The sequence below is a fragment of the Canis aureus genome, chromosome 32, assembly GCF_053574225.1.
Source record: "Canis aureus isolate CA01 chromosome 32, VMU_Caureus_v.1.0, whole genome shotgun sequence".
Classification (NCBI taxonomy): domain Eukaryota; kingdom Metazoa; phylum Chordata; class Mammalia; order Carnivora; family Canidae; genus Canis; species Canis aureus.
Genome location: NC_135642.1, coordinates 16,698,006 through 16,713,888, shown reverse-complemented (window position 1 = coordinate 16,713,888; position 15,883 = coordinate 16,698,006). Strand labels below are relative to the sequence as shown.

Sequence of the window (15,883 nt, the reverse complement as noted above, 5' to 3'; positions counted from 1 at the left end):
GCACTCCTTTAGGGCACTCTGTCCGCCCACCTCTCTGGGACTCACGTCTCTCCTTCTACCAGTTTTGCCAATCTCCCTCCCACTCCTTCCTGATATAATATGGCTTCTCCGGACAGTCAGAAGCTAGATCCTATAAAACTGATTCATCACTGTCCTACAGCAAATTCCTATGTGCCAGGCACTGTGTTGGACACTTGAGGTGGACACATTATTTTCATTTTACAACTGAAAAAAGTAAGGCTGCAGGAGACTGGTTATTTTCTCAATGGCATGCAGCCAACTATTTTTAAATTAAATAAATAAGTAATAATAAAAAATAAAAACAGGATTCAACCAGAGGAGATGCAAAAGAGTGAGGGAGGGCGAGAAGGAAAGCAAACATCATCACTTTCCCTGATCCATGGAGAATATTCCTGGGACTTGGCTCACATAATCACGGAAGCTGACAAGTCCCGAGATCTGCAGTCTGCAAGCTGAAGACCTAGGAAAGCCAATAGTGCGGTTTTCTTCCAAAGGTCAGCAGGCTCAAGACCCAGGAAGAGCTCATGTTGCAGTTCGAGTGTGTAGGCAGGAGAAAACTAAAGCCCCATCTCACCGCAGTCAGGCAGGAAAGATTCCTTCTTAGCAGGAAGGTCAGCCTTTTTGTTCTCTTCAGACCTTCAACTGATTGGAAGAGGCTACCTGAATTGGAAGGGCAATTTGCTCTACCGATTCCTCCAGCAACACCTTCACAGACACACCCAGAATACTATTTGACCAAACGTCAAACAATCAAGTTGCCACATAAAATTAACTATCATACCCTCCCATTTAACCTATAAAAGGCAAGTCCAAATCTGGAAAACTCACAGGAAGGGAACTGTTACTAGGACTGGATTAGTATCACTCTGGGGTCTCAAGAAAATGTCCAACATTGTCTCATAAATATCATGGTTCCTTAATATGATCTCATCTTAATCTGAAGTACATGCAAGTGAAGTATGCAGTCATATTTGTGGTGCTTATCAATGGCACTGGATTGGACATTTCATGAAACCTTCCTGGAGATGTTTTGAGTTCTACTGTATTAATAATGTTTTTAATTGTTTGACATTTGGGGGTCTTGCTAATCCTACTGAGACTGCCCCTCCAGTGCGAGCTAACTCCTAGAGACAGTAAATCACTTGTCTGGGAGCACACCTCTGTTACATAAACCAAACCGTCCAGAACCCATACCTCAAACCACCTCCTCCACCTTGCTTTTATCCAAAAGGCAATATTCCTATGCCCTAATTATTCAGGGCCAGACATCCAGACAACAAGGGTAGCCCCTACACCCCCAAAGCCTATTAAAATGTATTCAAATTAGCCAACCCCGAACCTGGTCAGCCCATTCCCCCTGCCTCACCAAAACTACAATATAGACTTTGCCCATGTGTTCCCCTCAATTTTCCTGCTAGGTGCTTCCCCATGTGGCCAGATGTGGTGTATCATGCTCCTATGCCTGGGGAGCCCTGAGTAAAAACTTCTTCCTTCCTAACAGTCATATCCTGACATGTTGTAAGATTTAATATGTTTAACAAAGTTTCTCTGCTCCTTCTCTTTACATATCCACTAAACTGTCAGGTGGCAGAGCATTTACAAAGCAATTTAATTACATATTACTGTGGAATGTTATCATTATGTGGGTGATGGGGCCAAAGTTTTACAACTAAATAACATAGATACAGTGTGATTTTTTAATGCAATAATTACTCTGGAAGACTAGGCAACTGGACTCTTCTTTCCTTTGTCATACTCTCACCACCTGCTCTACTTAAATGAGCTATCTTTTCAACCAAGGAAAATTTTTTCACCTCTTTTTATCCATTTAACCTTGGTAAATGGGAAGTGTCATCAGCCAGACGTGTCAGAAAGGTGTTTAAGGAATGAGTTTTCTACAGGATATAAATACACATGCATACTCATACCTATGCTAAACTTGTCTCGATCATAGAGTGGCTAAATCTGCAGAACCCAAAATCAGGAATCATAATCTAAGCTACTTTTTTATTTATAAATTTATTTCCTGCACAAAAGATTTGCAAATTAAATTATATTTAGCTATGCTAAATGTGTAAGTGTATCTTTATGGAAAGAATAGAGTTTCATGAAATCTTCATGCTGCTAAGACTGTTTCTACAAGTATTCATTGAGTACCTTCTGCACACAAGGACCTATGCTGATGGACAATTTCCCCATCCCATTCTTGCTCCCATTCCCAGTCTATTAGCTTTAGATACTAAGGGAAGAACAGCAGATTTGCCAACAAATGCTAATGTAGGCCAAGAGTAAAGTGAGTCAAATTCCAGGGGAAAGTTTTTTTTTTTAATATTATAAGGTCTAATTGGAATATTGGAATGTTTAAAATAACCCATCAGAAGAAGAAATTTTAAGTGGACATTTACATCATCGCGAAGATTTAAAAACAAAACAAAACAAAAAAAACCTTTCTTAGCATAACACCTTAGCATAACATAAATCAAATGAATGGTTTGAATACTTAAACATTTTTTGAAACTTTCTTTTTTAAGATTTTTTTATTTATTTCAAAGAAAGACAGAGCATGAACAGAGGGGAGGGGCAGAGGGAAAGAGAGAAGCAGACTCCCCGTTAAGCAGGTAGCCTGATAGAGGGCTCCATCCCAGGACCCCCATGATCTGAACTGATGGCAGACGTTTAATGGATTGAGCCACCCAGGTGCCCCTTTTTTGAAACTTCTGTGCAAGTCTTCATTCCCCCTCCCCCCCATCTGCTCAACGCCCATTTTTTGCCAAGTTCAGGCCCTGAGCTGCCAACAACATCACCTGGACTCCCTTTCCCTCCACCTTCTGGTTGGCTTAGTGGGTAGTAAGTGTTAGCCAGAGCTGCAAGACAACAGGAGTAGTTGGGGTATTTCCTCCCCATTTTCTCTCCACTTTGGACCTTGCCACAGCTGGACAATGGATGGAGGCTGAAAAAATGTTGAAAAGCATGACAGAAAAAGTCTAGATTGTCTTGAACACACTGCAAAAGTATGACTGTCAACAACTGTGTTGGGAAAGACTCAGGAGGAAATGAGGAACACAGTGGGGGTAAACAAATCACCTTAGAGAACACCTAAATCATCATGGACAGACAAAACAATAGATGTACAAACATTCAAGGCTCTGCTGGTGAGGGTTTAAGTGAGGAATGTGTTATTAAGCACTGGAGAATAAGGATCCTTGTCATAGAGGGCCAAAAGGCTTAAGGTCATTGTGTCCTACAGTTATGTGGAAAGTAGAATTATGCAGAAAAGTAGAAATTGAACATTCAGGCAAGATTTTTTCCAACCAAAGTGTTGAAGGTGCAGCCAGATTTCTTCTTGATGCTTCTAGAAAAATGTGAAAGAAAAGAGATAAACTCAGAAAAGAAGTGTTCAACAAAAATAAACTAGGACTACCAAGTGGCAAACACATGCTACATTTCATGATAAGCAAGGATGGCCCAAGGCAGGCAGCTGGGAACCATAGAGAATCATTCCCAGGTCTTAAAACCTAATGGCATTTGTCCAACTGGATTTTAAAATTTCTTGGGACCAGTGGCTCCTTTCTTTCCTTCTATATTCTCTATTTTTGACCGGAACCTATGTAATTTTCATCCTATGCCTATGCTACCATTGTATTTTAGGAGCAGATAATTTGTTTCTTGAGTTTCACAGGCCCACAGATAAACAAGAATTGTGTCCTAGGATGGATCATACCTACAGCCTCAGTCACACATAATTTGTATTACTCCCAAGATGAAATTGAGACTTTGGAGCTAATGACACTCAAATTAGATTTGTACCTTAGTTAATACTCTTATAGGGGACCTACTGGGGGAACCTGGAGAGATTATATTTTGTGTATGGGATAAGCATGAATCTTTAGAACCCAGAGTATGAACTGTGGCAGGCAGAATCATCCCCCCTACCAAAGATGTCCTATTCCTAGGAATCTATGAACATGTTACATTGCAAGCTAAAGGGACTTTGCTGATGTGATAAGGTTAAGGACCTTGAGATGGGGAAAGTGACTGCATTATGCACGTGAGCCCATGTATGGATCCTCAAAAGTGAAGAACCTTTCCCAACTGTGGCCAGAGGGACAGTGTGACTCTGGAAGAAAGATCAGAGAGATACAAAGCTGCTGGCTATGAAGACAGAGGAAGCGGTTCATGTATCGAAGATGTGGGCAGCATCTAGAAGCTGGAAAATAAAAAGGAAAACAAAACAAAACAGATTCTCTTCGGATGCCTGGGTGGCTCAGTGGTTGAGCATCTGCCTTTGGCTCAGGTCATGATCCCTGGGTCCCGGGATCGAGTCCAACATCAGGCTCTTTGCAGAGAGCCTGCTTCTCCCTCTGCCTATGTCTCTACCTCTCTCTCTGTCTCTCATGAATAAATAAATAAAATCTTTTTAAAAAATACAGATTTTCCCTTGGAGCTTCCAAAGAGAATGCAGCTCTGCTGACACTTTGATTTTCTAGTGAGATCCATGCTATACTTCTGAACCACAGTACTGTAGGAACAACAATTGAATTGTTTAAGCCACCAAGTCCATGGCAATCTGTTAGAGCAGCAGTAGGAAACTGATGCGTCACTTACTCAATCTTCACAACAATCCCATGAGGTACGTATTGTTATTCCCATTTATAGATGCTGAAACTGAGGTTCAGAGAAGTTAAGTGACATTCTAGTTGAATCTAAGAGCTTGGATATAAACCCAGATTTTTGAAAGTCAACCTTAATACTCCTTCCACTAATCCTGAGATCGTAGAGGGTTAAAAAATCAAGTTACCCCATTTTTTGGCAACTGTTCCTACAGAGGTGGCCAGAGTTTGGTGCTCCACACTTGGTAGACTACAGAGGTTTTTTGCCTACTACCACCCACTATCTTGACTATCCTGGGGGATGACAGGAACAGCCCATGTGGAGAGACACAATCAGAGTCTAGATAGAACCAGAGTCCACAACCACCAAGAGTTTTCAATCTCTCTGGGAAAAGAGCTACATCAAAATGCCAACAAATAACTGAGTGACCAGAAGAAAGTTCCCAGAAGGGCAAGGAAGGTAACATAACTTATAGAATCGAATTGAGCTAGAGGGGTTAGAGCAGCTGTGACCTGGACTGGATGTTGGGCCAAGGCTGAGATCAGGGTATTTCAGGAGGGTATAATAATGGGGGGGGGGGGGGGTGCAAGGGAGTACCATGTACTCCATTCCACTGGAAAGTAAATTTTGTCAGTACAAAGACCGCATGTGACATGCTCACCATTTTAGTCTCAGCACCAAGCACAACACCTACCACCATGAAGGATCTCAGTACTTGCCTTAGTCTGCCCGGCCTACTATAAAATACCACAGACACAGTAGCCTCTAAATAGAAATATATTTCTTACAATTCTGGAGGCTGGAAAGTCCAAGATCAAGGCACCAACATGGTCAGGTGAGGGCCTTTTTCCTGTGTCCTCATGTATTAGAATTGGCTCTGAATCTTTCCAGATCCTCTTTTATAAGGCAATAATCCCATCCATGAAGGCTCGTGACTTAATCACCTCCCAAAGACCCCATCAATGGGGGGTAGGATTGCAACACGTGAATTTTGGAAGGAGCACAAACATTCAGACCACACCAGTAATATTTGCTTTAAAAAAATGAATTAACAATGAGATGCACACTGAGTATTATACTACATGTTGGCAAACTGAATTTAAATAAAATATTAAAAATATATTAAAAATAAAAAAGAATTAAAGGATGAACAGATTTATGGGACTTAATTCATTTTGAAAAAATTTACAGAGTGTGGAGGAAAACACAAAGTTCTAGGATATATCCCTTCTCAAGTTAGTAAAGGAATGGTGTGCACACTTCTAACTTTACCCTTTCGTGACAAAGTACAATGTAATCAATACAAGTCAAATACCTTAGGTGTTTTGAAGAGAGAAAGAGTAATCAACGAAAGCTCCATGAAACAGAATCTCAGCAGGAAGTAAAAGACTGGCAGCATTTGACAAGTGGAGATGCTATGGGTGAACCAAGAGGAGGGAAGAGCATCAGTAAACAAATGAAAGAGATGGTGCCTGCCTTCTCTGCTCTGCTCTGCTCTGAGGCCTGAGAGCAGACCTCGGAGATTGGCATCAACTCACCTGCTCAACCAAAAGCCTGAACTCCTGTGGGTGGCCCTCAGCTACAGTTTTCTTCAGGGTTTTTTTTTTTTTTTTTTTTTTTTGAGAGAGACAGAGGTAGAGGAAGAAGGAGACTCCAGGCTGAGCAAGGAGCCCAACTGGGGGTGGGGTGACCACTCACAGATCCCAGGACCCTGAGATCATGGCCTGAGCCAAAGGCAAACACTTAACCAACTGAGCCACACAGTCTCAGGGTTCTGGTAATCACACCCTCTATTTGCTTTTTCAGGCTTTGAATCAATACAGTTGCTTCACCATTCCTGTCAGTTTCTCTTAACCTTACCCACACCTTTGTAAATGGTTATTGCATTAAACCCTTCTTAATAACATGTTTCAATGTGTTGACTGTTTCCCAGAGACCCTGGCTGATAAGATGGAAAGGCCCAGAATGTGTTTGGGCAATGGAAGGTCAACCAGATTTGGCTGTTGTTCAGAGGAATAGAAGAGTAGACAAGAAAGAAATATTATAGCCCAATTCTGAAGGGCCACACTAGGGAGTTGAGACTTTCTACTGAAAATCAGTTTTGAGAAGTGACAGAACAGAGGGAATAGTTTTTAAGAAAAATGAATCTGGTATCAAGGAGCAATTTTTTTTTAAGATTTCATTCATTCATTCATTCATTCAAGGGAGTGCAAGCAGAGAGAAGAGCAGAGGGAGAAGGACAAGCAGACTCCATGCTGAGCACAGAGCCTGACGCTGGGCTCAATCCCGTGTCCTTAAGATCATGACCCAAGAAAAAATTAAGAGTCTGATGCTCAACTGAGGAACTCCCCAGCCGCTGCTCAGGGAGTTACTTATTTATTTATTTATGAGAGAGAGAGCCAGAGACACAGGCAGAGGGAGAAGCAGGCTCCATGCCGGGAGCCCGATGCAGGACTCGATGCCAGGACTAGATGCCAGGACTCGATGCCAGGACTCCAGGATCGCGCCCTGGGCCAAAGGCAGGCGCTAAACTGCTGAGCCACCCAGGGATCCCCTCAGGGAGCAATTTAAACAGAAGGGAAACCAAACCAGTTCTGGAGGTCAATTTGGAGATTAGCACAGTGGTCTAGGTGTGAGTGATAAGGGCCTGAATAGGAGCTGGCACTAGAAACGCAAATAAAGATTCAGATAAGAAGGAGTAGAGGAAAGAGGATAATTGAATGAGAGGTGCGAAAGGCACCCTGGGAGAAAAGTCAAACCTGACATCCAAGTAGCAGAAGAGAGAGAAAGTATATGAAACAGAAAACAGAGTAACAGGGCAGGCAAGGTAAGGGCCTGGGTGGGTTAGTTCTGGGGTGTTAGGTTTGCAGTTTGGAAAGAGAATCACCTAGAATGAGCATCGTGTAACTGTGGACAAGGAGGAGGGCAGCCCACAGCATACAGGTGTCCACTGGGAAGAGAGAAATATAATTGGAGAAGTACATGTAACTGAAGCTTAGGCTGGGAGCCTAACCCCAGACAACTGCAATCCCATCTAGGGATCACAGGTCACAGAGCAGCAATCTGCTGGCCAAATGCAGACCAGAGCTGTGTTTTGGCTCACAGTGTTTTCTTAAATTTTTAATTAGCACCGATATTAAAAATTTTAGACATCTTTTCAAAAAAATTCCAGGTTCTTGGCCTCATAACACCAAGCCCACATTCTCTCATGCCAACCCTTAGCTGGAGCTGAGCAGTCATGGGTTCCAGTTCACCCCAGGCCCACCCAGGCTATGTTGCTTATTTGTATCACCTGTCCCGTCCTGGCGTGCATTTGAACTCATGGTCCCTGCTAATGGCAGAGAGAGTCCTTGGCAGGGAGAGTCCTTGGAAGTTCTCAATGCCTTAGAAGATCCCCTGGGGGAAGTATAGAGGATGAGCTGGAGCAGTTCAGTTGAGATCAGCATTTCCAAGTGTTTGCTAAGTGCCAAGCATGGTGCTAGATGCTGTGGGGACTGCAATGAAAAAGAATGATCTGTCTGTTTTACCAAGACAGACCAGAAATATAAGATCCCACTAAGTGGCTGTTTCAGAAACTCAGGCACCAGTGAGGGCTTGGAATAAACAATGAGAACACAGATGAAGGCATAATACGAAACACATTCTGAACGATTTTTTGTGACTAATTAGCTATAGGGGATAAAGATGAAAGAATGTGAACTATGACCTTACTCGGGTGTATATACTGAAGAGAGGGTGTAAGTAACAGTGTTCGGTTATTCAAAGTACAGTCAAGGTCCAAAGCAGGGCAGGAGAGAAGGAAACCACACCCCCTAAAAGTCCAATGGGTGGTGTTCTGCAAAGACATAATGCAGGCTGCGCCCTTCCTCTTGGCACACCTCCTCTTGAGTAATGGCAGCGCTGTCACCACTTGGGTGTTCAGGAACTGGATTACTATATTGTTAGCAAATAAACAAAATTGGGCAATTTTCATTTAGGCCTGCAGGGCCATGGTGGAACTCTACAGAGCTGTTATAAAATTAAATATTTTAGGGTGCCTGGGTGGCTCAGTGGTTGAGCATTTGACTTCGGCTCAGGTCGTGATCCCGGGGTCCTGGGATCGAGTCCCACATCAGTCTCCTCACAGGGAGCCTGCTTCTCCCTCTATGTCTCTGCCTCTCTGTGTGTGTTTCTTGTGAATAAATAAATAACATTTTTTAAAAAATAGATAAAGTGAGGATCCCTGGGTGGCTCAGCGGTTTAGTGCCTGCCTTTGGCCCGGGGTGCGATCCTGGGGTCCTGGGATCGAGTCCCGCGTCAGGCTCCCAGCATAGAGCCTGCTTCTCACTCCTCCTGTGTCTCTGCCTCTCTCTCTATCATAAATGAATAAATAAACCTTTAAAAAAAGAATTTAAAAAAAAGATAAATTAAATATTTTAATATTTTAAATATTAAGCTGTGCAGCAAGTGTTCTGGTAGTGGACCTGGAGCAAATCATCCAGGAAACAAATATCATGTACTGCTCTCTGATGATTCAGGGGATAGAGCCACATTGGATTTCTTTAGTTCCCTAACTCTTTAGGAACAAAGCATAAGAAATGTCTTTGAAGAGTTACTGATAGAGTTACCAATGAGGACCTGGCAATGGAATGGAACAGTGGCCCCTTTGCTGCCAAGACACTTCCTATAGGTTTCCCTAGCCTACACTCATTTTACAATCAAGAAAATCTGATAGTGGGGGAGGGACAATCTCACCAAGCCATATATTTGCTATTAAAAAAAAAATCTATTTACAAAAGGAAAATTCTCGCACACTGGCTCCGGAAAAGGAAGAAATAAGTCAGTCAATTGGATTATTTCAGCTCAGCTGAAAGTTAGAGGTTTTGACTGAGTTACGTGGTAGGGAGGAAATGTCTTGCTTTTCTGCTTGCTTTAGCCAATGGGAGTATGGCCACTCATGCTCTGGTGTACGAATAATAACAATTTGGCTCTCCTTCAAGTTCATCGTTCACAGTTGGCCTCTACTCAAGTATATTCCAGGCTTCCTCTGCATATGCTTATGTGTGCCCATCCCCTGACTGTAGAACAGGACACACTGGAGTTCCCAGTCACACAGAAGGGATCAGCTTAGGCTGAATCTGTTAAATGATCACAATAAAATTACTCATCAGGCTCAGGAGTGCTGGGGTTAGAGGGGGGAATTTCATTATAAACAAGGACTGGCCAATTAATCAAGCATATCATTCCCTGGAAACCAGTGTGTGAGATCTTAACACAATGAGAAAAGACTCTTTAATTACAAGTTATACATCTGTTGTTTGAACATGATTGAAGAGATGCCAAACTCAATCCTTTAATTGTTAGAACAGAATAAGGGGTAGGCTAGGTAACAGGTGTACCAGGTTCCCTAAGCCCGGGTCTGTCCTATGCCTAACCAAATGACACAGTTCCCCATCTTGGTGAAGCTTTGTCTGAGGGGTGCATCAGGAGTCAGGACACTGGGTCTACATTCCAGGCAGTGCCATGCAGGGCTCGTCCTTAACCATTCTGTGCCATGCTTTCTCCAGCCATGGATAAAGGATTGGACTGGGAGTTGTCGAAGGTCCCTTCTTTTCTAAAACACTGAGCTTCTAAATGAGGGGGAAAGGGAAATAGATGTTCATAAGCAGGTACTCAAATGGGAATACTTACTCTACTAGTTAGATTCATCAGAGCTGTGAATTATTGCACAGAATGTAAAAGAATAACCAGGCTTGCCCCTGGTGTCTCTTCCCCCTCTAAGAACATCAGTCATATTGGATTAGACCCCACCCTATGATCTCATTTAATCTTAATTACCTTTTTAGGGGCCCTATCTCCAAATACAGTCACATTCCAAGGCACTGGGGGTTAGGGCTTCAACATACGAATTTTGAGGGGACACGAGTCTGTCCATAACACCAGTATTTGCCCTTCCCAAAGTTAGAAACATAATTAGCCTCAGTGTGTTCTAAATTTCATATTTCTTTCAAAGTTCTCTTCCTGTCTTACTGCCCACACGTTAGCACTCTTACAAAGTAAACCTCAGGGATGTCTAGCTGGACCTACTTTTCTTCTTCCTGTTACCATCCACATTTGTTAAACTATATAGATTTTTAAGGCTGGGAATTAAGAAGCAACTGGTTAGGGGTCGTGTGGGTGGCTCAGCCCATTAAGCATCTGACTTTGGTTCAGGTCATGATCTTGGGGTCCTGGAATGGAGACCCCCCCACCTCAGGCTCCCCACTGAGTAGGAAATCTGCTTGTCCCTCTCCCTCTGCCCCTCCCCTGCTCATGCACACTTACTCACACTCTCTCTTAAGTAAATAAATGAAATCTTAAACAAAAAAAAAAAAAAAGAAAGAAAGAAAAGAAAGAAAGGCGCAACTAGTTGGCTTCAAGCCTAGTCTGGGCGGCTTCTAGCAACTTCTTCCCACTGCTGCTATTTACCAAGTCTTCAGGGTCACAGAGGACTTATGTAGTGGGTGGTTGGGGCAAGGAAAGGTGAGGGGAAAAATATGCATCTATATGCAGAAATGTATCATTATGGGTCTGTCTCCATTTCCTATTAGACATTTCCTGTGTTACCACATATCGGATTAACAAGCCTAGACATAGGCAAGATGGAAAAGAAACTGGTCTGTAGAGGAATCCTGGTTTCCTATCAACATTCAGTTTCATTTTCTCTGGCAGAACACCAGCTGCACAGACCCAGTCACGCAACCTATCAGCCCTGACTGACATCTCCAGCGCACCAGGGCCAGATGTGTTTATATGTTCAGTCAGTAAAAAAAAAAAGAAAAAAAAAAAAAGCAGCCCAAAATTTAAATAGTCATATCTCAAACCACCAGCTGTCTCCTTAATGAATTTTGTTTTTTTTTTTTTTTTTCAGATGTAATCAAAAGCAACCCTCTCCAACCGGCTTATTCATTCAATACGAGTTGAACCCGCAATTCATTCATTATTGAGTACCTTCCATATACTAGGACTGGGGATCCCAATGGTGTTGGCCATAAGCTTGTAGTCCAGTGAGGGAGACAGATAATAAATGGTATTTATTTCACATCTCTGTGCTGGGTGTGATGCTCGGTACTCAAATAGATGGGAAGACACAATCATCTCCACCATGCAATGAAAAAGCTAAGGCACTGAGAAGTTCAAAAGCCAAGGTCATGCTGCTAGTCAATGGAAGTGTCAAGACCACAGCCATGTCACCAGACCTCTGGGAGTGCCCTTTCTACTATGCAGGAATCTTTATTTTTTCACTAATCTCTAACTGAAATTTAACATTTTCTTCAATTGTACACGTAGGCAAAAACCACTGCTGTATTAGCAATACCTATGATTGTCACCAATAGAAATTACATGTGTTGGGGTGTCTGGGTGACTAAGTGGGTTAAGTACCGGCTCAGGTCATGATCCCCTGGGCAACAAGCCCTGGAATTGGGCTCCTTGCTCAGCGGGAGTCTGCTTCTCCCTCTGCCCCTCCATCCTACTTGTGAGCGTTTGTGCTCTTTCTCTCATGTTCTCTCTCTCTCTCTCTCTCAAATAAATAAATAAATAAATAAATACACAGGTGTTTTATATCACAGGTGTTGACTATATCTTGAAATATTGTTTATGCTCATTACTACTTCAAAATCATAGTAGCTATTAGATCTGCTGCTAGACCTTCCATGTGTTAGGTTTTCTTTAAAGCAGTTACATTACTACATTATAAATTCTTTTAATGTTTTTATAACTGAGGCAGCCCCGGTGGCTCAGCGGTTTAGAGCCGCCTTCAGCCCAGGGCGTGATCCTGGAGTCCCAGGATCGAGTCCCACGTCGGGCTCCCTGCATGGAGCCTGCTTCTCCCTCTGCCTGTGTCTCTGCCTCTCTCTCTCTCTCTCTCTCTCTCTCTCTCTCTCTCTCTGTGGGACTATCATAAATAAACAAAAATTTAAAAAATCAAAGTACTGTTCTGAGAAGGCTTCCTTAGTCTCCCCCGACCAGCCTGCCGAAGGGGTGCGTGCTGCAAACATGGGCCAGAACCGTGTATTAGAGCCATGAGAAGCCCAGGCGAACGCGGAGGCTCTTCTCACTGTCTCTGAGCAAGAAGCTAGAAGCTGGGTGGGGATTTTCATAAAAAAGGAGAGAGAGAGAGAGAGAGAGAGAGAGAGAGAGAGAGAGAGAGAGAGAGAGAGAGAGAGAGAGAGAGAGAGAGAGAGAGAGAGAGACGAAGAGCAATGTCAGGAGCCCCGGCCCCACCAGAGAATTCTCCGTCGTTCGCACCAATCCCGGCCGAGCGCGCGCCCTAAGCGCCCCCCTGTCCGCCCCCGCGCAGCGGATCCTCGGGCGGGGCCCGGGGCGCAGCGGGGCTGCTCGGAGGGGCTTGCTCAGCAAGTGGAAGGCGCCCCAAATCCCCACGCACCGAGGCCGCGGGTACTTGGCTGGTCAACTTGCCCCCGGAGCTCGGCCCCTCCGCGCCCGCGAAACCCGACGCCCCGGGAAGGAAGTCCCCGACCCGAGTTCCAGGCGCGGGCGGCAGGGCTGCGGGTGTCGCCGCGGCGGAGGAGCGAGGCGGGCGTGAAGCGCCAGGGCCGCGCCCCGTCCCACCTGCGCGGGCACGTCGGGCACAGGTCGCCTCCGGCCGCTCGGCCCCCGCCCGGCCCCCTCCCCTGGCCGCGGGCCCGACGTCGGCCGCCGGGGGCCTCTTACCCAGGGGCGAGCGGAGCTTCCGGCCACAGAGTCGGCGCAGCAAAGGCTGCCGCTCCCGGCCCCGGCTCCGGGCCCCCGGCCTCGGCCCGGGCCCCGCCCGCCCGCCTGCCCGGCCCCCGGGCGGACGCTAGAGGCGGGGACGGCGGGCTCCTCCCGAGAAAGGTCGGGAGAGGTTCTGCCGCGGCCCCGCCCGGCGGGCGCCCGAGCCCGAGCCCGAGCCCGAGCCCGAGCCCGAGCCCGAGCCCGACACCGGCGCCGCCTGCGGGCTGCCCCGGGCTCCGAGCGCGCACCGGGGAGAGCCGGGGCCGGGGGGGCAGAGGCGGGGGCAGAGCCGGGGGCAGAGCCGGGGCCGCGGGGCAGAGCCGGGGCCGGTGGGGCAGAGCCGGGGCAGAGCCGGGGGCAGAGCCGGGGCAGAGCCGGGGGCAGAGCCGGGGCAGAGCCGAGAGCCGGGGCCGCGGGGCAGAGGCGGGGGCAGAGCCGGGGGCAGAGCCGGGGCCGCGGGGGCAGAGCCGGGGCAGAGCCGGGGCCGGGTGGGGGGGCAGAGCCGGGGCCGCGGGGGCAGAGGCGGGGCCAGAGCTGGGGCCGGGTGGGGGGGCAGAGCCGGGGCCGCGGGGGCAGAGCCGGGGCAGAGCCGGGGCCGGGTGGGGGGGCAGAGCCGGGGCCGCGGGGGCAGAGGCGGGGCCAGAGCTGGGGCAGAGCCGGGACCGCGGGGCAGAGGCGGGGGCAGAGCCGGGGCCGGGGGGGCAGAGCCGGGGGCAGAGCCGGGGCCGGGGGGGCAGAGCCGGGGTCGGGGGGGCAGAGCCGGGGGCAGAGCCGGGGCAGAGCCGAGAGCCGGGGCCGCGGGGCAGAGGCGGGGGCAGAGCCGGGGCCGGGGGGCAGAGCCGGGGGCAGAGCCGGGGGCAGAGCCGGGGCCGCGGGGGCAGAGCCGGGGCAGAGCCGGGGCCGGGTGGGGGGGCAGAGCCGGGGCCGCGGGGGCAGAGGCGGGTCCGGGGGTGCAGAGCCGGGGCCGCGGGGCAGAGCCGGGGGCGGGGCCGGGGGTGCAGAGGCGGGGCCGCGGGGCAGAGGCGGGGGGCAGAGGCCGGGGCAGAGGCGGGACAGAGGCGGGGGCAGAGCCGGGGCCGCGGGGCAGAGCCGGGGCCGGTGGGGCAGAGCCGGGGCAGAGCCGGGGCCGCGGGGGCAGAGCCGGGGGCAGAGCCGGGGCCGGGGGTGCAGAGGCGAGGCCGGGGGTGCAGAGGCCGGGAGGCCACCTGTCGCCGCCGCCGCCCCTTCCGCACCCCGGTCCCGACCGGCGCCGCCCGCACCGCGGAACTGGGAGGGTCAAGGTGGAGGCCGGGCCGTTGGGGGCGGGTCCTCCCGGGCGCGCTCCCTCCCGGTTCCCAGCGCGTCCCAGGGGCGCCCCGACGACGCAGGAGCCGCTGTCTTACCCTCGGGAGCAGGCCGCGGCCCGCTGGCTTCAGCCCCTGGCCTCCACCCCGTCTCCCATCCTACTGTCATTACTGGGCATTTTTTCAGTTGGCTGCTCTTCCGAAGGGCTTGCAAAGTGTGGATGAGCGGTTCTCCACCAACACGGATCCCGCAGCACCTTTTCACAATAAATACGCGGTGTTCCAAAAGTCTTACTACAATTTTAAGCCGTTTAAGACACTGAAAACTGTAAGTCACTGATGAAAGAAACTGAAGAAGACACAAGTGGGAAGATCCATGCCCACGGGTTGAAATAACTAATGTTGTTAAGCCCATACCACCCAAAGCAATGTGTAAGTTCAAGGCAATCTCTATAAAAATTTCAATGACTTTTTTTTTTCACGGAAATAAAACAATCCTAAAACTAGTATGGAACCACAAGATCCAGAATATCCAAAGCAATCTAGAGAAAAGAGAACAAAGCTGGAGGCATCATGCCTCACCTAAGGCTCCTCCTTCTCCTTCCAAGAAGAGCAGGGACGGTAACATCAGACAGCCGGGAAGGAGGCTAAGAGTTGACTCACTCCTGCAATCATTCTTTCATAGAATGGACACTCCTCAGTCCCTGCCCGCTTCTGTCAAGCGAGCCCTGTGCCTGCTCCCTGGTCATATTCTGTTGACAAAACCAGACTTGGCTTCTACCCAAGCGCGGCTTACAAAGTAGTAAAAGTGTGCTTGCAGAGATGGGGCTCTAGGAAAAGCATCATTAAAGGGTGGGAAGAGAAAGGACTCGCACTGAGAAGAACACAGCCCAATTCAAGAATATTTGAGAGAAGGAAAAGCAGACTGGCAGGGCTCTGGGAAGATGGTGCAGGCTCCTGAGCAGGAAGAACCAGCACAGGAATGGGTGGGAATAGGGAATGGAACAGAGGAAGAGACGCTGGGGAAGACAAGAAAGGGAAGGTGGAAGGGAAGGACACGTAGAGAGGCTCTTCCTGCAAACACGCAGATTTATTTTTTATTTTTTTTTAAATACAAATTTATTATCCTAAAATTCTGTAGGTCAAAAACCTGACATGGGTTTCATACTAAAATCAATGTGTTGGCAGGACTAGAATTATTTTCTGGAGCCTCTAGGGGAAAATTTATTTCC

The 15,883-nt window shown here is 47.9% G+C and overlaps 1 protein-coding gene across 4 annotated transcripts in view; it reads right to left on the bottom strand.

Annotated features, from left to right (window-relative positions):
* The window catches only part of BLOC1S6 (biogenesis of lysosomal organelles complex 1 subunit 6), a 118,549-nt gene that overhangs the window by 7,517 nt on the left and 95,149 nt on the right, over window positions 1–15,883 (bottom strand). The window lies entirely within an intron of this gene.